Below are 25324 nucleotides of genomic sequence, written 5' to 3'. Positions count from 1 at the left end.
CAAGTGCATCTTGGCCAGAGCTCCTCACTTCTGGAGCCTGCAGGGGGTGGCTGGTCCCAGAGCTGCAGGTGAGGATGAGCTTCATCAGTCTGCAAGTGCTTGTGTCACCTTACAGGTGTGTCCAGTTCTGTGACTGCAGTTAATAGTTTTCTGAAGATGGATGGCAAGTACAACACAGCAGTTTTTTTCTTTCCAAAAAAATGCCAATCATTTTAATCACTTGCCTAAGATTTGGGTCAAGTCCAGCCACCTGGCTTTGGATAATAACTCTCCCAAGCCTTCTTGAGCTAGTCTTGTGAAGCATCGGTGTTATCAGGACACTTGAAATGGATGGGAGGTGCACAGACATGGCAGCCAGCTGGTCTGCAGGATGGATGGATGGTTGGAAAGTTACATTTGCTCAGCCTGAGCCAATTCTATTCCTGTAACTGGCCTTGGCTGTGACTTCGGCTTCCCCATGGCTCATCTGATGCTCTCCCTGTGACATGCTCGCCTGGGGGCCTGTTGTGCAGGCTTTGGGTTGCAATGGCAGGATCCCTTGCTCTGGGCAGCCCTCCAGGCTCAGGGCTGATCTTTTGGAGGAGTTCAAGACCTCTGCATTCCACCTGTTGCACATACAAAGGAGACAATTTGCGACCCACTGGTCTGACATGCTCCACAGCGGAAGCCAGAAATTGTCCCCCGTGTATGCCTTTGTCAAGTGCAGTGCCTCTGAGTGCACTCAAGCATGAGGTTCCCAAAGACATGGGAGCTGCAGGATCTTGGCTCTGCTGGCCGGCAGGAGAGGTCTCTGTGAACCTGCAGAGGAGCAGCCATCTGTTCCTAGCTGGGGCATTTGGAGCAATCCTTTGAGTAAGGGTGCTCCCGGAGTGCCTGGGCTGGCTGGTGCTGCTGGCACCCTGCTCTGCCGGGGGCTGCACAGGGTGCAGCAGTCTGTCTGCATGAGGGACCATGGATGCTGTCCTGGGCTGGTCCCAGTGACGGAGGGTTCAAATCTCTCTAAAACATGGCACCTCCAGGCAAACGGCTCATCCTGCAGGAGGGGATTACAGCGGCTGTGAAATCCTACAGGCAGGGAACGCCTGGGGGTTGGGTGGTAGTTCAGAGTTAACTTTCTCAAAAGGATCTACAGGCTGCAGGGCTGTGACCGTGGTGCCATTTGTGCTTCCCAGTGTGTAAGCGGGCCAGCCTCCCTGGTGCCCAGCACCTGGCGGTGCGGCAGCCCTGTTCAGGGGCACCCTCCCACCCATCGCTGCCATTCCCTCTGCTTGGGTAGAAATGCCGCCTCCAGTCGCAGCCCTTGCACGGTTGTGCTCATAACCCAGCACGCTGAATTATTGACGGAAACCGGCGTGCATGCTGCTTGGCACGGCGCACCGCGACCTTGAGATCCCCTCTCAGTGTACCCTCCTGCCTTTGTGCTGGCTGGAGCAGACTTAATCCTTTCTCCTCATCTCGTGTGCATGTCGGCTCATTCCTGCTCTCACCTTGCCTTCCTCCGCTTCCCCTTCGGGCTTGGTGCCTTGGGCTGGGGTAGGTCGGTGCCAGCTCCCACCAAGAGCCAGCCCCTTCTCTGCACGGCTGAACACAGCGCGGTACATCCCTGGACCTGCAAGGGAAAGGTCCTGGTGCCACCCCTCAGCGAATGAGCCGGGCACTGCCACAGCACTGGGGAAGGGGGAGTGCGGGGCACGGCTGGCTCACCCGTGCAGGCACGCTGGGTTTTGGCCGGGGCTGGGTTGGCTGTTCTTGCTGGAGGAGGAGGAAGGAGCAGTGCTGGGTGGAAAGCCCTGGTGAGCTGGGCTTGGCATGGCTACGGGAGGAGGAAGGGGGCAGTGCCGGTGCCCCCAGGACGGGCCGCAGGAGCTGTCACCCCATATGACCCCCTTTTTGGCAGCTGCAGCCAGCCTGGCTATCAAGGGCAGGGTAAAAGGGTGAGTGGCCACCAGGGCTTGTTCAGCCGCTAGGAGCTGGTTGATGCTCGAGACAGCTGCCTTGCTGGTCTGCACTGTGCGGTGCTGGGGCGAGGCTTGGTCTGGGGGAGCCTCATTTCTGAGGAGCAGATCCCTTGGGTTTGCTCCACCCGAGTGCTGTCCCAGCGGTACAGTTTGGCACACCAGGACTCTGCAAAGGGGACCAAACATCAGTATCCCGCGGGCTTTGCCTCCCCTCCGAACAGGGCAGGTCTCGGAGACCCAGGCTGGCACTGAGCAGAGCAGGTTGTTACTGGTACCCAGTTAGCCCAGGTGCCCAGAGGTGTCCTGGCATTGCCCAGCAGGGCTGTGGGTGGAAGGACGGACTTGTTTTTCTGTCTTGATCCCTTGTGGCTGAGGTTTCATGGAGCATTTCACCCAGAGGTGAAGTCACTCAGCGTGGCCACCTTTAGCAGCTGCTTCTCTGCATTGTGGGTTGTAAATGTCCCCTTAATTTAGTGCCTGCAGTGCACTAAAGCAGCAACCTTAGCACAGCCTCTGCATAATAACTGAAGATGCTCTAGATCCTTTGCTCGGACACAAACCTGATCTCCTTGACTGCTGTAGCCCCAGTGAGTGATGTCTCCCTTACCCTGGGTGCCTCTGCCCCATCCCAGCTGTGTGCTGCAGCCAGGTCTGCTCCTGGCGATGACAGGAGGAGCTGGTACCTCTGCATTTGGGGTGAGGGCAGGAGTGGACCGGGAATGGCAGGGGGGGGATCCTGCCCCTGGGGTCAGACCATGCAGCACAGCTCCCTGCATGGCTCCGGGGTCCTGCCCCATCCCTGCAGTGAAGCACCATGCTGCTCCTTGCCCCAGACTGCTGCCCTGCCTCACCACTGCGCCTTCCCACGCTCACTTTTGAAAGATAACGCCCTGTTATTTAGCCTAATACAGCCAGGTGCTCAGTCCAGGCAGGAATGCACACACTTCCTAAAGGTTTCATTTCTTTGACTGAACTTAGTAGTGAAAGGTGGTTTTTCTCCTTCGCAGAAAAGAATAATAGCTCTGACCTTGAGGAGAGAAATGATGACGGTTCAGAGTTTTCCTCCTTTTTTGTTGCTATTTTTCTTGCAAAATATTCAAGTTGAGAGGGATTTTTTGCTTAAACAATTTATGCCTAGTGGATAGATTTATTCCATTCAGCTGCCAGCCACAAGAAAGCCCCATTATTCCCTGTGGCATGGCTTTTTTTCCTCAATACTCATAAATACTCTTTGCTAAATCTGAGTTTCTCCTCCTTGTGAAGGTGAGGGACCAGGTATTCCTGCCCCATTCCTGATGCTGGATGTGCCTCCTTGTAGCCACCTCTCCCCCTTTGCTGGCCTAACCCATGGGAACCCGAGTGGTGCTCAGGACCTGCTCCTAAATCTCCCTGTCTCCCCACACCTATCCCATTCTGTTCCCTCATTATTTCTGTCTCATGGGGATAAAGGCTATATAAAACCAGTTTTTTTGGAATGTCCTGACACAGAGATGCTTTGTAGGCAGCCCTTCCAAATCCCACCTGGCCACTACTTCCCATGCCTCTGCTCCCAGCCAACACCCTGCTTCCCAGCTTTTAGCAGGAACCAGGCAAATATTGGATTTCCAGGCTGGCTGGGTGGTTTAGCATCATTCCTTCAAGGGAGGAGGGGAAAGATTGAAGTTTCAGTTTGGTTCTGAATGATTTATTTGAACAAATGTGACAGAAATGCAAAGTGAGTGTTTGGGCTTGACAGCAGAGTTTGTTTGGATAGGTGGTAGAAAAAAAAAAAAAGAGGAGATACTTAAAATGAAAAGTGGGCTCAGAGGGAGGAAAAAAGGGAGACATCACAACTGGCTGTTTTTAATGCTGACTGATCACTTAATACTCTCTTTTGAAACACCGTTCTGTGCGACAAGGCACATTTGCCAGGGCTGGGATTGCTGTGGCCGTGTAGCTCACTGGTGAGTTTGGCTGTGCTACCTCCAGAGCCGGCATGGCACCACCTGCGTGCCAGCCCCTTGCACCACCGGTGCCTGCCTCGGTTTCCCTTCCCCTGTCTGCAGCCCGTCCCTGAGGTTTGGGGAGCTCCAGCTGTCTCACCCCATCCTTAGTGGGGTGGGTTGATGCAGGGCTCCCGTGTGCTGCTGCAGCTCTCTTGCTCGAGAGATTTAATTGAGGTTTGGACTGAGATCTCCAAACTCATTGCAGCAGTGAGCCTGAGACGTAGCGTCCCTTCCCTGACAGGAGGCTCGCTGGCTCTCTCTCTCACTCTGGTGCTTTTGATTTCTTTAGAGCTCAGATTTTCAGGCTCCTCACTTCCCTGCTAGTGCAGTGTTATAGGAACAGATGGGCTGTTTCTGATTGCTGCCCCCTGAACTTGGGAGGAGGTTTGAGTTTGGAGCAAGTCTGCCTCTTGTTCTATGTGACTCCCTGCAGCAGATTCCTGCCTGTGGGCAGCCAGGTCTGCCCTGCCCCTGTGGACGTGGAGCCTCCTACGGAGGACCCAGCAAACACCCCTCTCTGTGCCGAGGAGAGCTCTCTGGAGTAAGATTTTTCTCTCTTAGCAGATAAATCTGTCTCATTGTTACCTTAGTAGCAATGGCTGAGCATCATCTTATGGGTTGATGCTGTTGAGATGCTTAGTCTAAGCTTCATCTAATCCTCTTTCATCTAGCAATCGGGCTAGTGATCTCGCAGAAACAGGTCTTCTGACACCAGCCTCAGCGTTTTGTGGTGCGTGCTGGTGCTGGAAGGGGAATACTCCCGAAGTGCCTCAGCGCTGCTGCCCCTGAACTGAGCCAGAGGCAAAAGAGAAAAAACGAGCCCAAGTTTCTAACCTGAACTCTGTACCTGGCTTGTGGATTTCGGGTTTAGGTGGCAGCTCCTGATTTCACAGAACTGTGGCATGCAATTCCCTTACCTGGCTTCTTGTGGAAACACGAACCACGTTTTTATAACCATGACTTTGGATTGGGTTAAAGTTTTGGAGTCTTTTGAGAATGCCCTCCTGAATCTGGCCTGCTCTGCTGCTTTCTACTGCATGCTGCCAGTGCACCCAGAGGATTCTGCAGCTCTTCGGGGAGCAATGGCAAACTTAAAGCAAGTTTTAAATATTTCCATTCCCTTTCTGTGTGGCGAGGCCCTGAATTCAAGGCAGAATGTGGGGCTGCTGGACTCTGTGCTTGAAAACTCTTGGACTGTGAGCTTTGCAATCAAAACGTGATTCCCACTTGCTGAAAGCAGGAACCTTGTCTGTGGTTCAAGGGGCTCATTGCCCTCCAGCATCCCAGTATCACCCAGGCACCTGCCTGGGGGCCGTGCCTCAGTGTAGGGATGGGGTCACCTGGCTTCCATCTGGCATGAGGCGGTGGCAGGGACTAGCACCCAGGGCCACCCACCCGTGGCCTCAGGGTGTGAGAGAGGGGCCATGGGGTTCGCTGTTAGCAAAATCTGATCAGCCCCAAGCTGGTTCTCGGGTGGTGGTTAGACCTCATCTCTGGGATCCGATTTTGACCGGTTCTGGGATGAACATCATCCCTCCTTGAGCAAGAGAGGTCACCCAAAGCCTTGGTGGCTGTCTGCCAATGCCGCGTGGTGTGGGCTAGCTGCAGTGATGGGTGGCTGTGGGAGGGAGGGAGCAACCCCGTCTAGAGGTGGCCTCCAGTGGGGCAGGTCCCTTGACTTGGCCTTGCTGCTGCTGCTCTGATGCTTCAGGAGCCTCCCCACTTACCTCTTGTGTGGCTGCTGGCATGGAAAGCCCTGTGCTAGCAAGCAGATGGGTGGGTGCACCTCGAGCAGGACAAGAGGAGATGGAAACCGTTGCACGGGGGAGTAGGGGAACAGACCTGACACCAGCCAGTGCTCTGGGGCTGCTCGCTGCCACCACCTTGTCCTAATCCCTTAACTCTGCTTGGTGTCAGCCCCCAGCGCCTCCCTCCTTTCCTGCCCAAATTGGATGTGCCTCCCTTTAGCACCTTCTCATGCTCTCCCCATCCTCCTGTCTTGCAGGGCTGCGTGTCCAGGGCTGAGCGAGCGAGGTGCCCCGCTGTTCCGCGCTGGGTCCCATGAGACAGGCAGGACCACCCTGTCCTTCCCGCCTGGGGCCGCAGCACCCCCCTCTCCCCCCGCTGCACGGGAAGCCCCTCCAGCACCCAAAACGAAGAAGCTGTGGAGGTCTGCTGCCACGGTAAGTCCCTGGGCTTTGGTGTTCCTGCACCCCTTCCCTGGAGGAGGGCACGCCGCGGGGTTTGCTGCCTTGCTTGCTTCACGTGCATCTCCCCGCCGCAGCGATGTGGGGCGCGCACGCAGGGCTGCAAAAGCGGCGTTGAGCGAACAGCTTATGCACCGAATAATTCAGGTTTCAGTCAACAGAAACAGCTCACGAATTCAGGTTGTATTTAGCAAGTGGTTTTGGCTGGGAAAAAGTAAAACACTGAAAAGTTTCATTTTGACATTTTCAAAATGAAACCTTTCAGCCATCTGTTTCGAGATGACATTTCATTTTGAATTTTTTCTAGGTTTTTTTTTTCAGTAGCGGGGGGAAGCCACCTGCAAACAAAATGAAAGCTTCACTTCAGACTAAACAATATTTGGTTCAGCCCCAGATTATTACTGGGGGTTTAAAATTTGGCAAAGGGAAAAAAAAAAAACCCACAACCCAATAAAATTCAGTTAACCTGAACAACTTTCTTTTCTCAATTTGGCCACCAAAACAAGAACCAAGCACACACCCCTGTTTTCTCCAGTCCAAATCTTCAGGTTTGTTGCTGGGCTGGTGGGCAGCACGAGGGACCCCCAGGGCAGGCAGCAGGGGGGAGCCCTGCCCCCCCCCATGGGGTGGGGGGCTGCCGCACTGGCAGGGCTCTGCTGTGTGCCTGCGAGGGAGCTGGAGCAGAGGCACGCACTACGCATCGTTGGCTTTTTTGAGTGAGAGCTTGGGAAGAGCCTGTGGTGGCAGAACATGTTGTACCAATGACTTCAGGGATGGCAGGAGAGGCTCTGTGGGAGCTAATTTTAGCTACAGCAGAAAGCTTGTGCCTGAGGGGAGAGCGTGCTGTGCTGAGCCCACCTGGGAGCTGGCGCCTTCCCAGGGATGTGATGGTGGCCACTGGTGCCCAGACCTGTGCTGGCTGCTGCGGGGTGCCACGGGTGCTTGGCAGGTGTCACCCAGCCCCGTTTGCTGCCCTGTCGGGAGCATCACTGCCTGCTCTCTGTGCTTTCCCCTTCTGGTGTCTCAAAGTCCACCCTGGGGGTGGAGGTAGGGATACATGTGATGTTGAAGTGATTTTCTGGTCTGCCTGGAAGGTTTTTGCAGCTGGGCTTGTCCTGCACAGGAGAAACCCCTTTGAGGAAGGAGCCTGCTGGGCTGAGGAGGGAGGAGAGCAGGAAAGGGTGGGAAGCAGTGGGGAGGGAAGGGAGGAGGGCGGCCAGTTTGCGTGGGTGAAGCACAGAGGGATGGGTTCAAACACGTCAGCTTGGCTTGAGGTCAGAAGTTGGAGCAAAGTCATAGAAATAAGGGAGAACCCCATCTCCCAGCAGCACCACAGCTTGCAGAAGAGCAGTGATGGGGCACTGAGGACCAGCAGCTGCCAGCGTGAGGCAGAGGGACAGTCAGTGCCTGGGGTGAACAAGCCCCTACCCATGGGCTGGCAGAAGCCACCTGCGTGGGCTCCTCTTGGCCCTTTGATGATGAGGAGGAGATGGTCTGACCATACCTGCCAAATCGCGTCGCTGTGACCACCTGGGTGGCCCTTCCACCGTGCTCTCAGCTGAAACTACTGAACTGGAGAAGGAGAGGCTGTACTTCTCACCCTCTCCACCCCCAGCTTATCCCAAATGTGACCATAGCAGAACTGCTGGAAGGGAGGTAGCTGTGCTGGGTGGGGGCTGCCGGTGTGGGGCTGTGCCTGCCCCCGTGATGGCTCATGCCCTTCGTCAGGAAGGAGGAATGGGAGTGTAAGAGACCCAAAATCGTGCCATAAACAAAATCTGTGCAGCAGCGTGGGGGGCTGCAGGAATGCGTCCTCTGCTGATTTCCTAGGAGGAGCGTGCTGCTGGCATGTCCCTGGCCCCCAGCAGCCGGGGTGTGCAGGACTCCCACTCCAGCAGAAAGGCTTAAAATACAAAGAGTACCAAGCAGGTGTCTCGGTGTGTGGTGGGACAGCAGGTGTTTGATATCTGTTCTCATGCTCTCCCCATGCTTTTGTCAGTGCTAGCTCCCTGCTGAAGTGTTACAGGGCTGCTGGCTTTGTTGCAGAGGCAAAAATTGGCTGTTCAGAGCGATGCGAGATCAGAAGGGATCTAGGGTTGCTGCAGATCTGAAATCTGTCTGCCTCATTTGGAGGGGAGCCAGTTGTGCCCAAGCCTCTGTCCGCTGTTTTGCAGGTGGCCGTGACCGCAGGCCACCTTTGGCAAGTGGTGGCACTGGGGAGGGTGGTAGGACCTCATACCTGTGGTCGAGGGTCCTTCCATCGTGCCTGTGCTCCAGCACGGCTCGGCTGCTGGTGCTTGGCATGCAGGCAGAGCTGGTGGGCTGCGTGTTCCTGTGTGATGGGTGCCTGGGAGATGGTGGGTGTCCCTGGGCCAGGAGGTGGGCAGGAGGAAGGGGATTTATCCCACGGGGAATGCCTCCAACCTGGTTTGGAAGAGGTGGGAGGATCTTTCCCCAGGTCCTTACTGGAAGCCTCTGAAACCTGCTGAATAATTTCCCTGGGTTTGTATTTAGTATTCCCATCTTCCATTCTTTCTGTTTCCATCTCTCCCTGTTTCCCCCCCTTCGTCTTTATCAGTAGCTAACGAAACAGGCAGGGAGAAACCCAATTCGTACAGTAATTAAATTTACTTAGTGGGTATTCAGCTGAAGTAATGAGAAGTTTAATTCAATGATTAGTTTTTTTCTTTCATTAATTAAAAATGGAACAACGGTGCAGTTACAGTGGGCTGCATTGATCCTCCTTGTGGAAAGCTCCTGATGGGCTGATGCAGGAGGAGGAAGGCAGGCTTCTCGTTTTCAGTCTTCTCTGGATGGCTCTGCCCATATGCGGATGCTTTTGTTGTCCCCTGTCTCCCAGTGCTGACCCTCTCTGGGTAAGGGGTGCTTGGGGCAATGATGGAGGAGAGTGGTGGGACAGCCCCACACACGGGTCCTTTCCCGGTTCTGTCCCCTGAAGCAGCTTTTCAGCTTAAAAAGGGATTTGAAATATTTGCTGTGGGTAGAAAACTGAAAAGCAGGTCCCAGTGCACAGGAAGCTTGGGGTGGGAGAGTTGTTTTCCTTCCTAGCTAAACAGATTTTGATCCTTTTAAATATGTTAAATTCATAAACACTTTTTTAGCCTTTTAAAATAAGTGATGTGTGAAAGCAAAAACAAATAAACCAAATAAGTTGTTTCCCATTTTTCAGTGCTTTCTGCAGGCTCTTGAGGAGCGTTAGGACCTCAGATGTCCTTTGAAGCAGGTTGTGTTCCCCTAAAGCAGAGACATCGGTTTGCTCCTGGTTTTCACATGAAATGTTTATTTTGGTAGCTTTTAGGGTCATTGTAAGATCTGCTAAAGATACATGTTCATAAGGAGGTGGAGTCACTAATTGCATTAACCCACCCACCCCCAACAAACAATGAACCATTAATTGGTGTTACAGATCTGGTGTGTGGTGCGTAAGGGGGCTGGGCAGGGGGGAGCGCTGTGCCCCCCTCGCCTGTGCCCTCGCTGCCCCACGTGTCTTCCAAGTCATTTGTTTCTCTGCTGCTGTCGTGGAGACTGTGTGATGGTGAGAATTAGCCAAGGGCTGGGGGCACTGACCACCGGGGTCTGATGCTGTAAGTGCCAAGGGCACTCAACACCTCTGGAAATGAGATAGTTTTGCTTTCCTTGGGTTGTCTGAGATAACTGCTTCAGAAGAGCTGGCGGGCAGGTGAGAGGCTCCTGGCCAGCCCAGTGCTGTGTCCATGTGCTGGGAAGGGCAGGTGGCGTCCCACGGTGGGACTGGAGCCCCTCTAGCAGTCCTCATATCTCCTGAGGCTCTGCTGTGCCCCCACACCCCCACTGCTAGTGGAGCTATACAGGATCCAGAGAAATTTTTTTATTCCAGAAAAGGGAGGAGTATGTCCCCCTGCTTTGACATCATCCCCTGAAACAGTGAAAATTGTGATGGAAAATGGTTTCTGGCAGGAGAAAAGGTGAATGTGGGACATTCCTTTTCCTGCACAAGGCAGGAGATCATAGCAGTGAAACCCATGCTGTCCCCTCTCCGGCGTGTGCCCTGGCTGTGGCAGCAGCAGGGAGGTTAGCCCGGGGTGGACGTGGTCCATTTGGGTGCTCTGTGCTGCCTGCCGTGTGTGGGGTGGCTGTGGGAAGCAGAGAGGTCACTTGTCCAGCCAGGTTTAGGGAGCATCCCCTACCCACCAGGGTGGTAGTGTGGGACAGGGCCACTGTCCCTGTGCACTTTTTGGCTGGACCAGAGCTCCTGGCAGTGCCCAACATGTTGTCCCCAGGGAAGTGTGATGGTGCTTTGCTCTGGGTGGTGGTTTGGGCTGACCCTGGCTGTAACGCAGTGTTTCCAAATCCCAGTACATCTATGGGAGAACCCCCAGACACCCCGGGTCCGTGGGATGCAGTGTCCCCCAGCCAGAGCCTTGTGCCCCACTGCTGGGGTCCTGAGCTGCGAGACCCTTCTGCAGCTCCGGGTTTTCGCGGTGTTTTGCTTGTCCTGTGTGAAACACTTCGTTGCTCTGCACAACCTGGGGCCACCAAGGCTGGGGTACAGGGGTGCAGCCAGGAGCCAGGCTTGGGGCTGAGCCGCCTGCCTGGGGGGGCTTACCGAGGGCAGCCCAGCCTGTGCTGGCCGGCGAGTGCTATCCAGCCTCACAGCTACAGCACTGCTTGACAGCAGTGTTTTTCAGAGGGCTTTTGCATGCATGTGTTTCTTGAGAGATCACTGCAAATGATTCCCAAGTGCTCTGGCCCAAATCTGTCCCGGTAGCTGTCAGCAGATCAATGCTCCTGCTAAGTACAGGCCTGCTCTATTTCCATGGGAAAATGGCTTCTATCAAGCAGTTCATTTTGGGCCTTTCAGCAGTGGGTCCACTAAATTTTGGTAGTTGTGTTTTTCTGTCCGTTGTAGCCTGATTTACAGCTTTTAAATATCAGCTCAGATGAAGATTAAGCTCAGCTGAGCTTTGGTTTTGGGAGCGGGGTGGGAAAGCATTCACAGCTTTTAAATTTCTCTCCTGCTTGCTTCTCAAATGCCAGGTTTCAAGCCCTAATTGCAGTATCGTTTCGCCCACAGTGCATGAGTGGAAAGCAGAGGAGAGGCCAGAGCCCAGCGCGCCCCTGGCATCCGATCCCCCCGCATCCTGCCTTCATCTGACCCGGGTAGGTGGCACGCCAGCTTGGGCGCCGTCGCATTGCGGAGCATGTGACACTCACGTGCCTCTGGCATGCTGAGTTCAGGACTGGACTGGTTTCTGCTGCTGTAAGCCTGGTAGCAATGCCTCCCCCCTTGCCCCCCCGACGTAGCCCAGGGCTGCTACCCAGCCCCCCTGGGGCGTAGGGCAATGCAGCTCTCAACGGGGATCTGGGGCAGGCGCTGCCTGCGTGGCTGGAACAGGTGGGAAATGTTCAATCCATCACGTCTGCACGGGGGGAGAGTTCCTTGGGGGCAAGGGGGGGAGGCAGCCAAAATGAATATTTGGATGGTGGCACTGAGAAAGGAGAGCTTTGTCACGGGGATGTACAGCCCTTCCCAGGCAGGTGGGTTTCCTCTGACTTGTCTCACCTCGGTGGGGGGCAGATGCTGCCTGCGTGGGGTGAGGCAGTGTGCGAGCTGAGCGCTGCAGCCTGGGGGATGCTGGGCAGAAATAGTTTCATCTTCCAGGAGAGGGCAGGCAAGAGGGTCCTCAAAAGGTGCGTGTTCGCAGAGATGTCTCTATTACTGATGTTGCGTGGCGCCTGCGCACTCTGCACGGTCAGGCTTCTTCCAGCGCTCTCGCCGGGACGGTTAAGAGAGATGGGAGCAGGTTTCATCTTGTGCTGTACGTGCAAACCCTCAGCTGAAATCTGTGAACTGTCAGCTTGATGCAGGCAACGCGTGAGACACAACATCACAGCTGACTGGGCTGAGGCAATGTCCCAGGGTGTCAGTCCTCAAAAGAGAAAGGGATCTCTCTGAATAGCAGAATTTGGTTTCCTAATGAAAAAAAAAAAAAAAATAAAAAGGATGATTCAAGCCTCTTTTATATGCCAGAGCAGGAATTGTTCCAACTGGATGTTGTCGATGGTGGGGTGTGCTGTGATTGCTGCTCTGCAGGAGTGGTGCCACTGGGAGGGGTGCCTTGGCTTGGGGAGGGCACGGGGCTCACTGGGGCTGCCCTGGAGGCAGTGTCCCACGCCTGGTTCAGAGAGAAGGGGCTCAAAACAGTGAGGCAGAAATGGCTTTCGCGCAGACATACGGACACAGACACGTAATTTCCCCTTTACATCATGTCCTTTGCTCAAAGCAAAGAGCAGGCTGCATGGGCTCACCCTGATGCATGCACAAAGGGACCCGTCCTCACCTTGTTCCTGCACGAGAGAGAGGGATTTCCTACTTTGCAGAGAAGGATTTCTAGCTTCTTGCTGTATTTCTCATTTTATGGTAAGAGGAATGAACCCAGGCACCCATCCCTCGCCACTCCTGTGTGCGCTTCTCGCAAGCTGGGCCCTAGGCAAAGCTGTTTGCAAAGGGTGCCTGGTCAGAGGAGTTCCCACTGTGTCAGGGCTGACAAAGCAAGTAGGGGGACCATGGAAATAGCAGTTTCCTGTCAAAACACCTCAGCAGCGAGCCCTGAAATGCATTTATTCTTAGCCATCTTCTATAAAATCAAAATTCTGCTGGGAAACGATCGTGCTGCTTCAAGTCCTCCCTGAAAAATCGAGTGCTGAGAGCCATCTGGTTTTGGTTTAGATTTGGGTGTTTTCTTCCAGAGTGCCATTTGCAAAAGTTGAAGATTTTTCTGAAGAACAGTATTTAGAAAACAAGGTGGTTAACTTTTTTTCTTTTCTCAAAGGAAAATGCACAAGGAAAAACATATTTCCTGGGAAACTTGGGATGATGGAGGGGGATGTGGTCTGTTTCTCAGCCTGGCCTCTCCGCTAACCAGTGCAAGACCAGGACAGCCAGGCACTGGGCAGTCATGTCTCGGGTCCTAAGCACCCCAGGGTCAGCACACAGCCCCTTGCCCTGCCCAAAGGCCTGGAGCAAAGCAGGACCTGGTGCTGGGAGGGGGCATCTCAGCCTGAGCATCCACCAGGCACGTCAGCCCTCTCTTCAAGGAGACCGTGAACCTTGGGGCTGGATGATGTGGTCAGAGGTTTTATTTAGTTCTGAGGCAGGGCTGAACCTGAGTGGATTTTTATTGCATGAATTTTTAGTGTTTAAACTAAGCAGATCTTTGAACCTACGTGGTTTCTGAGGGATGTTTCTCTTCCTCTCTGAAAGCATGTGCCATAAATGCTCCCAAAAAATCCTTCCTCTCCTCTCTGGTGGTGTTAGCTCTGGGCATGCAGTCATAAACTTGCAATAGGTCGTGCTTTTCACTAAGCCTCCATGTTACAGGAGTGTCTGGAGTTTTCAGTATTTAAAAGCAAGTTTTGAGCATCAGTCAAAAGCCTACAAATGTGAACAGGGAACCACAGGCTCTACATGTCACGCTGCAATGGGCCAGAAACCGTTGTGAGGGTGGGCAGGAGCAGGGAGGAGGATGTGGGTGATCTGGGGGTGCAGGGAAGATGGGAGGGGGAAGGGGCTGGGTGGCAGCATCTGGCCTGGCAGGAGCTGGGGAGGGGAGGAAAGGGCCAGCAGCTCATTTACCAGGTGTCTATCCCCGGAACATGCCGCGCTGTGCAGGTCAGCACTTGTTTGAGAAGGAGCAATACAAGCTGTCAGGTGGAAAACACTACCTCCCCTGATAACTTAATTTTGCTGAACAATCTTCTAGCTCGGAGCAAGGAAAAAAAAATCAATGCACCAGAGCCAGGCTGCCCATGCATCAGGAGACCCTGCCCGGGATGCCCTGCCACCCCGAGCTGTCCCCAGGGTGGACCCTAGGGGACACTTGTCTTTAGCTGGCCCAAAAGCTGTGGTTAACAGGGTGGCTGGGAAGAGCTGAGAGAGGGAACAAGGCTGGAGGGAAGGGATGGACGGAGGGAGAGGTCTGTAGCCCGTTTGGGCAGTGCTGTTGCAGAAGGTCTGCTCCTTCGAGCAGGGCCAAGACAAGCCCTGGATCTTTCCCACCCCCTACCTGGTTCCCACCTTGCTCTCTAGATCAAACCAGTTTTCTTCCCTGGCATCTTGCTCCAAGGGTCAACAAAGCTATTAACAAAGATTCTTTGGGTGGTTTTCCTTTTGGTAGTAATTTTACAAAAAATAAGTATGAATTGTGCAAAATGCTAATAAGCTAGGGAGGGAGCCAGGCTGCGCAGCCCAAGGGTGGCACTGTGCATGCGGCTGCTGGCCCTTGGTGCAAACCTGGATGCCACCACGGAGTTCCAGGGGCTCTGGAGAGCTTTGCAGGGGTAGGATTTCATGCAAGGTGCCTGATGCATAGGGTTTGGGCAGGGATGGTTGGGGCCTGTTTGTGGCAGGAGTCTGGGCGCTGTGTTAGTGAGGCTGGGAAGCACTTAAGGCTTTCTAGCTGCTGAGCAGCTCTTCCCTGTCTTGGGGTGGGAGATCATATTGTGCACATGCAGCTTGGGATGTCACATTAATGTTAAATGTGGGGAAGAAGCTGGAGCGAGCGAGAGCAGGAGCTGGGTGTGCATGGCAGTTTGTTTCTTTGGGTTTATGCGCTGATACTTTCTGCTTAATTGCACCCCGACATGCACAAAGGAGGGGTGTGTGTTAAAGAAAGCTTTTAAAAAAAACTATTTCCATGAAATATTCAGGACAGGCTGGTTTCTTTTTTAAAACTAGCATAATTACTGCTGTAAGGCTTCCAGTTCTCCTGGTTTCATTGCATTTGGAGAGAGATGGCAGCAGTGTTTGCCCTTGGTAGCATGGAGGGGGTCAGAGGGAGGGGATCGCTGTTCTGATACTTGGCGACGGGTGAAGTGGGGGTCAGGGGGTTGGTTTGTTCCCATGAGTGTCTGTGGGTGATGGACTGGGGACCTGGAAGGGAATGAAGGCAATTTAGCAACATACTGGTGTGTACTAGGGACAAGAAAAATGTGCCTTGTGCTCTAGGTGCACTGGGGTGCATCCCGCTGCTCCCTCCTTGCTGTGTCCTGGCTCTCACAGATGGGGGGGGGTCAGGGGGGCAGCGGTGGGTATGGCCATGGGGAGGGCATCTGCTTCCCTGTGGAGAGGGGCTGTTCCAGGAAGCGCTCTCCTGACGCTGTTAGGTGCGATCCAAAATTAGCATCCCATTCACTAGTTCTTAGCTGTGTTAGCTCTGCAAGGCTAATAGGGCTTAAAAAAAGGTCTCTTGTCACTGAAATCAGCAGCTCTGACTCAGAATACGCAGAGGGAGCAAACTTGCTGAATAAGGCAGTGTTGCTGTTGTAAGTGCTCGCCTGGCTGCAGCAGTGCTGTGGGACTTGCCTGAGGATTGGTGTCAGAGCCTGGGAGGGGTCCTCAGTTCTCATCTTGGTGCCTAAAGCGCTGGGTGAGGAGGATGAAGGTGCAAGCATCAAACCAGCCAAACCGTGGAGCGTTCTCAGTGCTGTGCAGTGTTCCACAATTAATCACTTCCACCCACGTTACACCTTCCCCCTCCCCTAAATCCTCCCTCGCCTGGTACTGGAGTGGGGAATGGAGGCAGCTCCAGTTTTATGAATCAGTGAAAGACAATGCCTGCTTTTGAGAGCTGCTGATTTAGAGCGCCCTTTGCAAGCATGTGTGCAGTACGATTTCTTATCAGAGTATGGCTCTGGATGAGCCGGCCAAGAGGAGCTGTTCTAGCTCCTGGCCACATCCTGGGGAGACGGACTGAGTGGTCTTTTCATCTACAAATAAAACAAACAGGAACAAAGGAGGCAATAATATTGACTTTCATCATTGATATTCCCATTTATCTCAGTAATAATTAGTATTTCTATTGCTGGAGGGGTATAGCTCATAATATCACTGTTTTGAGGGAGCCTATTAATGTCATCACTAAGGACAGCCGGGTTCAAAGCACTGGGCAAGTGCTGCAGAGGGTGAGTGGGGTGGAGGGCTGGGAACGGAGCACAGCTGGGCATGGATGAAAGAGGCAAGAGGATGCAGAGGGGTGCATGGATGCTGCAGGCAGCAGTGGAGCTGGGGAGGGTGATCTTGGGCATGGCCAGGGTGTAGGTCAGCAGTGACCTGAGGCTCCCGCTGTGCGTGGGGTGAGGTGGGAGAGCTGTGTGGGCTTGCTGGTTGCAGCTGGGGCTCCCAGGGTCCCCGTTACCTTCCCCTCACTGCTGCCTCCAGCGCAGCAGGAGCAAATCCCACTTGTCTGTGTTTTCAGGAGGGGAAGGGCAGGACTGGTGCTTCATCATGGTGGCTCAGGGGTGGGGGGTGCGCTGTGAGATGTAGTCACAGTGCCTTCCTCAGTGTGATGTGCTCCAAGCTGTAACAGCAGCCCCCCCCCCCCCCTTGTCACCAGCACGTGAGGCAATATGGGAAACCAGGGCAAGTTCTTGCATCTGTCCCTGCTGCCCCCAGGGCACCTGTGCCACTCGTGCACAAACTTCCTGCACATCCACAGTGCTTGTTATTTGCTGGCACTTCATTAGTCATTCCCTGTCTCTTGAAAAAACAACGAGCAACCCCTCACAGTGCTGTCTGCAGGTGCCTTGTTCTCCCTTGAACCCTCTGGGACCCGGGAGGAGGTGGGACACTGAGGTTTTAGCGCCGGTGCTGCTGCTGTCCTACGTTGCTGTGAAAGCTTTGGCACGCGACTGTTCTGTGCATCATCCCGAATCAGGCTGGAGGTCCATTTCCTGCATCTTTTTTTTAAACATCCTATTAAGTGCGCGTCCCAGCCTGCCAGTGAGGGATGGTTTCCGGTGTGCAGTGTCCAGAGCATTCTCAATTCCTCGGGAACGGCTGTCACAGCAGCCGCAGGGAGCGGCGAATGCAAATGCAGGGCAGTGTTTTTATTAGGATTTAAATGAGTTTAAGGCTGTTCAGAATTACAATGTGATTTGAGCCAGGAGGGGCTTACAAAACTGGTACCAGTTCATACATTACACAGCAAACATGCTCAGCAGGAATCATGGGGTTTGGCACCTTCCTCGCTAAGGTGGGGAAAGGAGCAGGGCAGCTGCCTGTTGCCCATCATGTAGGGTCCCCATGGAGGAAAGGACTGTGTGGGGTGGAAGGAGGGGTAAAAGGCCCAGCAAGGGCAGGGGAGCCAGTCCCTGTTGACAAACCTGAGCCCGTGGTGCAGTTCAGGCTGGCAGGTGGTCTCTGGCTGGAAGGTGGGGTGCAGGGGGGGCTTGTGGATGTGTTTCAGGCCAGGGTATGCTTCGTCCACACATGCCTTCCTCTCTGTAGTTCCACAGGGGTAGGTGGCAGCGGGTGCTAGTGATGCTCTGGTGCTGGCCATGCTGAGAGAGGCTGTGCACTGGGGAAGCAGCACGGCTGCATCATCTTCCTCCCTGTGCAGCCAGCTGTGGCTTCCCTGGGTGCTGGTGCAGAACATGGGGACCCTTCCTTGGGTCAGGCCCCCCTCCAGTTTTCTGGTAGCAGGAAGCCTTCTCCAGTCAGCCCAGGATGTGCTAGCCCTGGCTTTCACCTCTCTGGAGCACCCAGATCTCCCGCCTGTTGCATACACATCTCTTACAAAGGCTTTAATGACCATTATTGTAATCTATGGCTGTGTGGGGCGTTGTGCAGAGGTGGAGGAGAAATCTGTGATGTGACAGAGCTGTACATGTGCACCCAAGCACCCTGGGTCTGTGACACCTGGGAGCCACCGTCGTGAGGATGACAGGTTCCATGTCCGCTCCCTCAGCCAGAACAGAAATTAAAGGGAAGTTTGAGCTATTGGCTTGGGATGTTCGTGCCTTGCCTCATTTCGGTGCTATGCTTTTGATCTCTGAAGGATACAGCTGAATATTTGAATGAGGAATACGTGGTTGTATTGAAATCCTAGACAAAATGCCTTTTGTGCCTCCCTGCATGTTTATCTGCGTAAGAGAGTGTTTTGCCGGAGAAACACAGGAAAGGAGCTCGAGGGAGAGGAGCGAAGGCGGGGGTGAGAGCATTGGGGAGCTCACAGTACAATTTCAGGACACTTAAGAGCCTCTTATTGTCAGTGGCAAGACAGCGACATCAGAGGCAGCTCAGGCAATTGTCTGAGACAAATTGCTTCATTTGATGGGTTTGTCAGTATCTCACTAGTTAAAGTTTCTGGGTCATGTATATATACACAAAGCACAGGAGAAAGCCAGAAATACACATATATATGCATATATACATGTCTCTGTATCTGTAGTTATCTCCCATAAATGACCTTGCAGGCATGAAGTAATGTCGTCAGCCTGCGGGGTGCCTCTGAGCAGCTGGGTGCTTGCTCTGTGGGTCTGGGGGTGGGGGAGCCAGCCCACCTCTTGGGGCTCCTGCTGTGAAGCCACCAAGGTGCTGGCTCTCAAGCCAGGGAGCGGGGCTGGCAGTGCTTGCCCCAGGAGGGAGCATCTCCCCTCCCCCCCCCCAAAAAAAAAAAAAAAAAAAAAAAAGGTTTCACTTGCTTCAGGAGGTGCTGAGGGAAGAGCCTTTGCTGACAGGTAACATGCTGCTAAAGAAAGATGCTTTCTCCAGAGAGGGAAAATTCACGGTGCCTGCAGAAGAGGTGAAGGTGATGTGCTGGGTAGCAGCCCCGCTCTTATGTCCTACTTGGAGGAGAGATGGCAAGCTGGGGATGCAAAGGCACCCTGATAAAAAGGCTCACTGGTAGCATTTGGATGGTGTTGGAAAGGCCGTTGCTCAGCTCTCCCCTCCCCCTGCATCTGAAAGAGCAGAGCCCCTGCTTTGGACAGCCCTGCCCGCGCCAGCAGCTGTTTGTGCCATCCCCAGGGCTAGGAGGATGCAGGAGGAGGGCAGCCTGGCTGGGAAATGCCTGCTGCATCCAGCAGCCCAGATCAAAGGGACCTCAGCCAGCGACATCCACCAGAAAGCCTTTAATGCCTGGCCCTGGAGCAGGGAGATTTGCTCAAGGGACTCATTTCCTTTCCTGAACATAAAAAACCCCAACTGTGTCAACTTGACATTCAAGAAACTTTATTTAATACCTTTTTATTCCTTTAACAGTTTAGCTAATCGCAATGCTTTTTTGGGGTTATTTTTATATACTTTTTGATTAATTTTGACTTTGTCCTTGCACTTTGTTCTTTAAAGCCGTTTCATTAGGGGTATTCATCGCCTGTGCTCATTCTCTGGGAGAACAGGGCAGGAGGGGTGCCCTAGCTGCACCCATCTGCTGAGGCTTTCGGCAGCTCTGACACCAGACAAGTCTCAGCAGATGAACACAAGGTATTATGGAATCATAGAATCATTTAGTTTGGAAAAGACCTTTAAGGCTGAGTCCAATGTTAACCCAGCACTGCCAAGTTCACCACTAAATTATGTCCCTAAGCACAACATCTACATGTCTTTTAAACACCTCCAGGGTTGGTGACTCAACTGCTTCCCTGGGCAGCAGTTTCAATGCTCGACAGCCCTTTTGGGAAGAAATTTTTTCTCCTATCCAATCTAAACCTCTCCAGCACAACTTGAGGCCATTTCCTCTTGTCCTATCACTTGTTACTTGGATGAAGTACCTTGCTACAGCCCCTGTCAGGCAGCTGTAGAGAGCAATAAGGTCCCCCCTGGGCCTCCTTTTCTCTAGGTTGAACACCCCTGGTTCCCTCATCCACTCCCCATCAGACTGGTGCTCCAGCCCCTTCCCCAGCTCCGTTGCCCATCTCTGGACACGCTCCAGCACCTCAGTGTCTGTCTTGTAGCGAGGGGCCCAAAGTTGAACCCAGGATTCAAGGCGCAGCCCCACCAGTGCCCAGTACAGGGGGACAGTCACTGCCCTGGTCCTGCTGGCCACAATATTGCAGAAAGCTGCTGCTTGTTCTTATTCTGGGGATGACTGTTGAGAAAAGTGCACCTTCAGCAACACTGGAAGAGTTTGCAGATACATCTCTGTTTTGCTGAATTGTTTGTTTGGGGCAGAAAAACAGCAAAAAAAAAAATCATAGGGTTTCATTGCGCTGTTTTCTCTATGAAGTAATTGCCATTTTCCTTTAGGAAGAAAACTGGTTGGCAAGTTCCTTGACTTTTATTTTAAAGAACTGGGTAAATCCTTAGAAATGTCCAGATGTAAAGTGAAATGTTATTGTGCCTCTCTGCATTTTAGATTCACCAGCATTTAACAGAATATATTTTCTTCTGTTAAGCTAATTCTCCTTGAATTGTCAAAAATATGGAAAAAATAATAATTGCAATAATAATTACACTAATGGTAATGTGCTTTCACAGCCTTGGCTTTTACCACAGCTAATTGTGCTCTCTCATTCCCCCTGCTCTGTCTCAGCTGTCTCCTCATTGCTCAGACCTCTTTTCAGGCGCAGTGGGTCCCTGGGCATCCCCCCATACGTGACTTCCCTGGGCCCAAACCCATGCAGCCCAGCCCCGTTACGTACTGAAGTCACAGTCTTGCTGGAGCTGCTCCTGCCTGGGATTATCCAGGTAGCTGAGCTTGAGTTTAAGCTGTACCTGCCTCTAGCCTTGCCCCTTCGCACTGGGGTGTGCCCTATGGCATCCATGCCCCGCAGCCCTGGGCCCTGACCTGCCTAGCATCAGGTCCAAACCACGTCATCGGGTTTTTCATTATGCTCCTGAGCAAGGCAGGCTCTGCCCGTCTCCCTGTGGGGTGCCACCCCACTGCCCAGACCCATGCTTTTGAGGCCAGGCGCAGTTTGCAGCCTCCCTTCCCCCTGCCCGGTGCGATCCTGCCTCGCCCAGCACACATGAGCACCAGCAAGGAGCGGAGCTGGGGGGGAGATGTCAAGAGCTGTTATGGCATGTGCAGGAGCTTATGTAAAAGGATCCATTTTCATTCTCCTGCTTGTCTGCTTCAGTCAAAATACAATGCCGCAGCTAACAACGTTTTGTGTCATAGCAGACCACAGCGAGCTAATGCATGGGCTGCTGCGGTAGGCGCTACATCTCCCTGCACCGCAGCTGTCCTGAGCCCCCACCGCAGCCCCTGGGGCTGCCTTCACCCCCGGCCCCTGGGAGCCCGCAGCTCTCCCTGCCGTGAATCATGTCTCCCACTGAATTGTAGCTCCTTGCGGGCTCTGCAGCTCCCAGGTTGCAAACCACAGCCCTGCTAGGCTTGTCTCCCAGCTGGAGGAGCGGCTCCCCGGTGCCTCTGCCTTCCCAGCCTGAGCAGGGGTGCGCACCCGCCGCAGCCCAGCTGAGCCCACCGCAGCAGCAGGCGGTTCTGGTCCCCTGAGGGCCCTGGGGGCAGCAGCTGGTCGTGTTGCTGATCTTTTTGTTCAGTAGACCTGTGTACACATGGACACGCGTGTCCTGGAGGCGTCTGGCACCTGGTGTCTTCATCTTTTTATTTTGAGGCTGGAAAGAGCATCTATGTTTGCCTTTTGCTTGCTCTGTGGATATGTTGCAGAGCCGCTGGAGGTGGCAGGGACCTGGAGATGGTGCCTGAGGCAGAGGGGGTGCAAGGGGAGGTTTGTGTGCTCAGCCCACCAGACTGCCTTAGCCAAGGCAGGGAGCTGGCTGGGCAGCCGGACCTGTGCTGCAAGTCCTTAGAGATGGGATGTGGGGAGGTGAGGCTGCAGGGACCTGTGTTTCCTCTCCTCTTCTCCAGCGCACCTTCACCCCTTCCTTGGCAGGGCTGATCTCACCTGGAGACATTTAGGGGACATTTGGCTTTCCTCCGCCGCTGTGCTGGGTGGCAGACACGCTCTGTGTGCATGGAGGGGCAGTGTGGTGCCAAGCCCGGCCTGTGCACAGCTCTTGGACCTGGCGTAGGCTCGCAGGTGCTTTGGGCCAGCCTTAACTGTTGTGTCCACACCCTTACAAGCTGGTGTTGCGTCTCCTTTGGAAAACCGGGGCTGAGGCTGCGTGGCTGGGAGCTGTGGGGGTAGGTGGCCGCCCTGACTTACAGCAGGCTGGAGGTGTGTTTGCTGGGGAGGCGGACGGGAACGGCTCAGCACTGTTTCGTTATCATCCACCGTCAGGGACTGGCCTTTGGATGAGGCACCGTGTCTTTGTTCAGTATCTGCAAACTGCTCGTTATCGAGGACTCTGCTTCATGAGCAGGACCTGGGTACAGGAGTAGACTATGAATCGTGAAACCTCAATGCACGGAGCAATTTTTGTCAGTGGTTTTCACACCTTTCCTTTCTCCTCTCTTTCTCTCATTTCTCCTCGGTTAGAAAGATGTGGAAACACATCTCCAGAGCTTTGATGGTGAGCTCGCCGCCACCCCTCGCCTCTCATTGGTGCAGGCAGAGCAGCTGATGGGGCTGTGGGGATGCAGCGCAGCAGCAGCAGGGGTGCAAAACTCTTCCCAGCGCTGGCTGCACTCGAGGCAGAGGGCACCAGCCACCTCCCATCCCATCCCCCCCCAAATGTCACTTGCTTTTAAATGCACTGGTAGTTTAAAATAAGAATAACCTGCTCCAGGGCTTCTTAAACCGTGGAATTAAATATGGTTCTGGTCTCTAGGCAGAGTCTGACTCTTCAATTCTAAATCTGCTCAGCCAAGCGAAATATTGCAGGGGGAAAAGAAATCAATATTTTTCAGGCCCAGCACGGAGAGGAAGCTGTCTGCGTGTGGCTGCAGGCGTGCAAGTGCAGATGTTCACGCACATACGTGCAGGGCTGGGGCAGGAGAGTGCGAGTAGCATGCATGGGTGCAGCAGAGAGGAGCCCGGGGTGGGGAGGGGGCGGCGGCGGTGGCAGTGATGCCGGGGTGCTGTGCGGGCTGCTCTGGGAGAGGTGTGGGTCTGGGTCCCGGGTCCGTCGCACTCGTGTGTGTGTCTGGGGACACGGTGGGGTTTGTCTCTATGTGATTCCCAGCGCGGCCTTTCAGGTAAGGAAACACTGCTCTCTTGGGTTTGTGGCAGGCAATTTAGCGGCCGAGGGGGCTGCCAGCCTGTGCCAGAGCAGGTGCGCTGCGGCGGTCCTGGTTTCTGGTACGTGGAGCTGAGCTGCGCAGGCGGTGGGAATCATCAGGGCTCGTCAGGGCTAATCAAGGTTTCTAGGTGAGCTTGGAGGACTTTCCCCCACAACCCACAGGCCCCACCATTTGGAGAACGGCAGCATTTCAGATAACGGATGGGGGGCTCTCGCTGTTGCGTGTTGACCTGTCATATGGAGGCGTTTGTGCGCAGTGGCAGGACCCCCACCCCGCAAGCTGCTCCGGGTGCACCACACACTGCATTGAGCAGCCCACAGCAGTGCTCCCCGGGCACGGGTCTCCTTGCCCACAGGTTGCCTCTTGCCCAGAGAAGGTGATCGGGTAGGGATTGGTGCCTGGTATCTGCTCTGGGAACATCACTGAAGATTTCCATCTTTCCCTGCAAAAAAGGGGCTCGAGCTTTAGCTGGGAACCGTGTAGTTCAAGGGAAGACGAAGCTGATTTTGCCAGGTCTAAGTTCTCCAGGTGGTTTCTGCGCAGCCCCTCTCCCCACCGTCACCGCCTTTGCAGAGCCCTGACGTTCTCCCTCTGCTGCTGCGCATCCTCCATGGCGGGTGGCGGTGGGAGGAGGGAGCTGTGCAGCGCGTTGGGATCAGGAGCCGAGGAGGATCTCCATCTGCAGCCGAGAGGGGAAGGACAAATGTTATTGACCTGCTCTGGCATCTGACCAAACCACAGACACTCACCCCTCCCAAAAAGCCTCTCTGATAGCTTAATTTCTTAATTGCTGTCTGTGATCAGGATGTCAGCACTGGCTCTCCTCCAAGATATGTCACTTCCAGCAGCCCAGGGCTCTCTACCACCTTGCTTGGTCACTACTTTCGGCTCACCTGCTTGTCCGGCTGGAGAATCTCCCATCTCTGTGCAGGCCACCTATGCCGCCCTGAGGACGTCGTGACAAATATTGAGGGAGCTCAAAATGTTGAGGAGCGCCAGTCCAGGGCCCCAGCTCCAGCGCTGTTCTGTGCCTTGGCCAGAGAGCCAAGGGTTGGAGCTGAACCGTGTGTTTTGAGGTCCCAGCTGGAGCCCAGCACAGTGCCTGGAGGAGACACAGTCCTCAGATGCCCGGTGCTGGGCTCAGGACAGAGAGCTGGCATGGCAGGGTGCCTGGAGGTGAGGCCCTGGGAAGGGACCCAAAGGGCCCGGTGGGATCTGGGACCGGGCTGATGGGAACTCCCGGTGGCCCCGGCCATCCAGATAAGGCAGTGCTGCGAACGCGTGCAGCAGGAGCTTACAAGCTGCAGCACAGTGAGGCTCTATATCTCAATAAGCAGCACTCCAAGGCAGACCTGAAAATAAATATTTGAAGAGGAAATAGTACTCTGTGTTCTATTGTCTGTCCTCCTTTCCTCTCTCTCCTTCTCTTCCCCTTCTCCTGTCTTTTACATCTGACTGAACATGAGAGTTCATTGTTAAGGGGGTTTTGTTTTCTTATATTTTTTCCTTTCTCTGTTCTCCAACAAGGAAACTGCAGGAGCTGCACTGTTAGTGGTTCAGACCCATACAGCAGCAAGGGCTTTGTCCGTGCCCAGGTTGCTGGGTGCTCGTTTTGCTTCTGTCACTTTGTTTGCTATAATAGAACGCAAGGAGACGGCCGTTTCTTCTGCAGGGAGCAGAGAGATGATGGGACCAAGCTGGCTGAAAAGTCTGTAAGCGTGGTTCAGCCCAACCCTGCAACAGTTGTCCTCATTCGTAGTGGCTCTGGCATTGTGCAGGGCAAAGCGAACAGGTCGGTGGTGCCACGAGTGGTGCTGCCTCTGGTCCATCAGGTAAAGGGAAAGGATGGGAAAGGCCATCTTCCTGGGAAGGAGAGGACTAAGGGACTGTTAAGCTGCAGATGGATGCGAAGGTCAGGACTTGTGGCACTGCGGGTACTCCCAGTCAGACGGAAGGCAGTGGGTTTCCACACAGAACTGGGAAAATCGGCCTCTCACCTGCCGCCGGCTGATAGCTGGGCAGCCGAAGAGAGGGGAGCTGGTGCAGAGACGGTGCGCACCCCGTGCAGGCTGGGATGGGGCTGTCAGTAAGCCCCCCCGGGGACAAGCGCTGGTGGAAGAAGGGGTGTGGTGTGCAGAAGGCGGTCCTGGGGTGAGATGCAAGCGCAGAGCCAGCCCCTGGGCTGTATGGTCTCCCCCTCTGCATCTGAGGATCCGTGGGCTGGGAAAGGAGCATTGGCATCACCTAGAGCCCTCCTCCGAGCGTGAAGGGAAGTGTTGGGAGAAATC

At 54.2% G+C, this 25324-nt stretch overlaps 1 protein-coding gene across 2 annotated transcripts in view; it reads left to right on the top strand.

Moving 5' to 3' along the window:
- The window catches only part of LINGO1 (leucine rich repeat and Ig domain containing 1), a 176516-nt gene that overhangs the window by 101570 nt on the left and 49622 nt on the right, over positions 1 to 25324 (top strand). For both annotated transcript variants that reach the window (XM_080395439.1, XM_080395440.1), the window contains 2 exons: positions 5949 to 6126; positions 11225 to 11310. The gene's annotated coding sequence lies outside the window, so the exon portion shown is untranslated. The remainder of the gene's footprint in view (positions 1 to 5948; positions 6127 to 11224; positions 11311 to 25324) is intronic.

Source organism: Falco punctatus (genome assembly GCF_963210335.1).
Source record: "Falco punctatus genome assembly, chromosome: 7".
In the NCBI taxonomy this organism is placed as follows: Eukaryota; Metazoa; Chordata; class Aves; order Falconiformes; family Falconidae; genus Falco; species Falco punctatus.
This window is presented reverse-complemented; position numbering and strand designations above follow the sequence as displayed.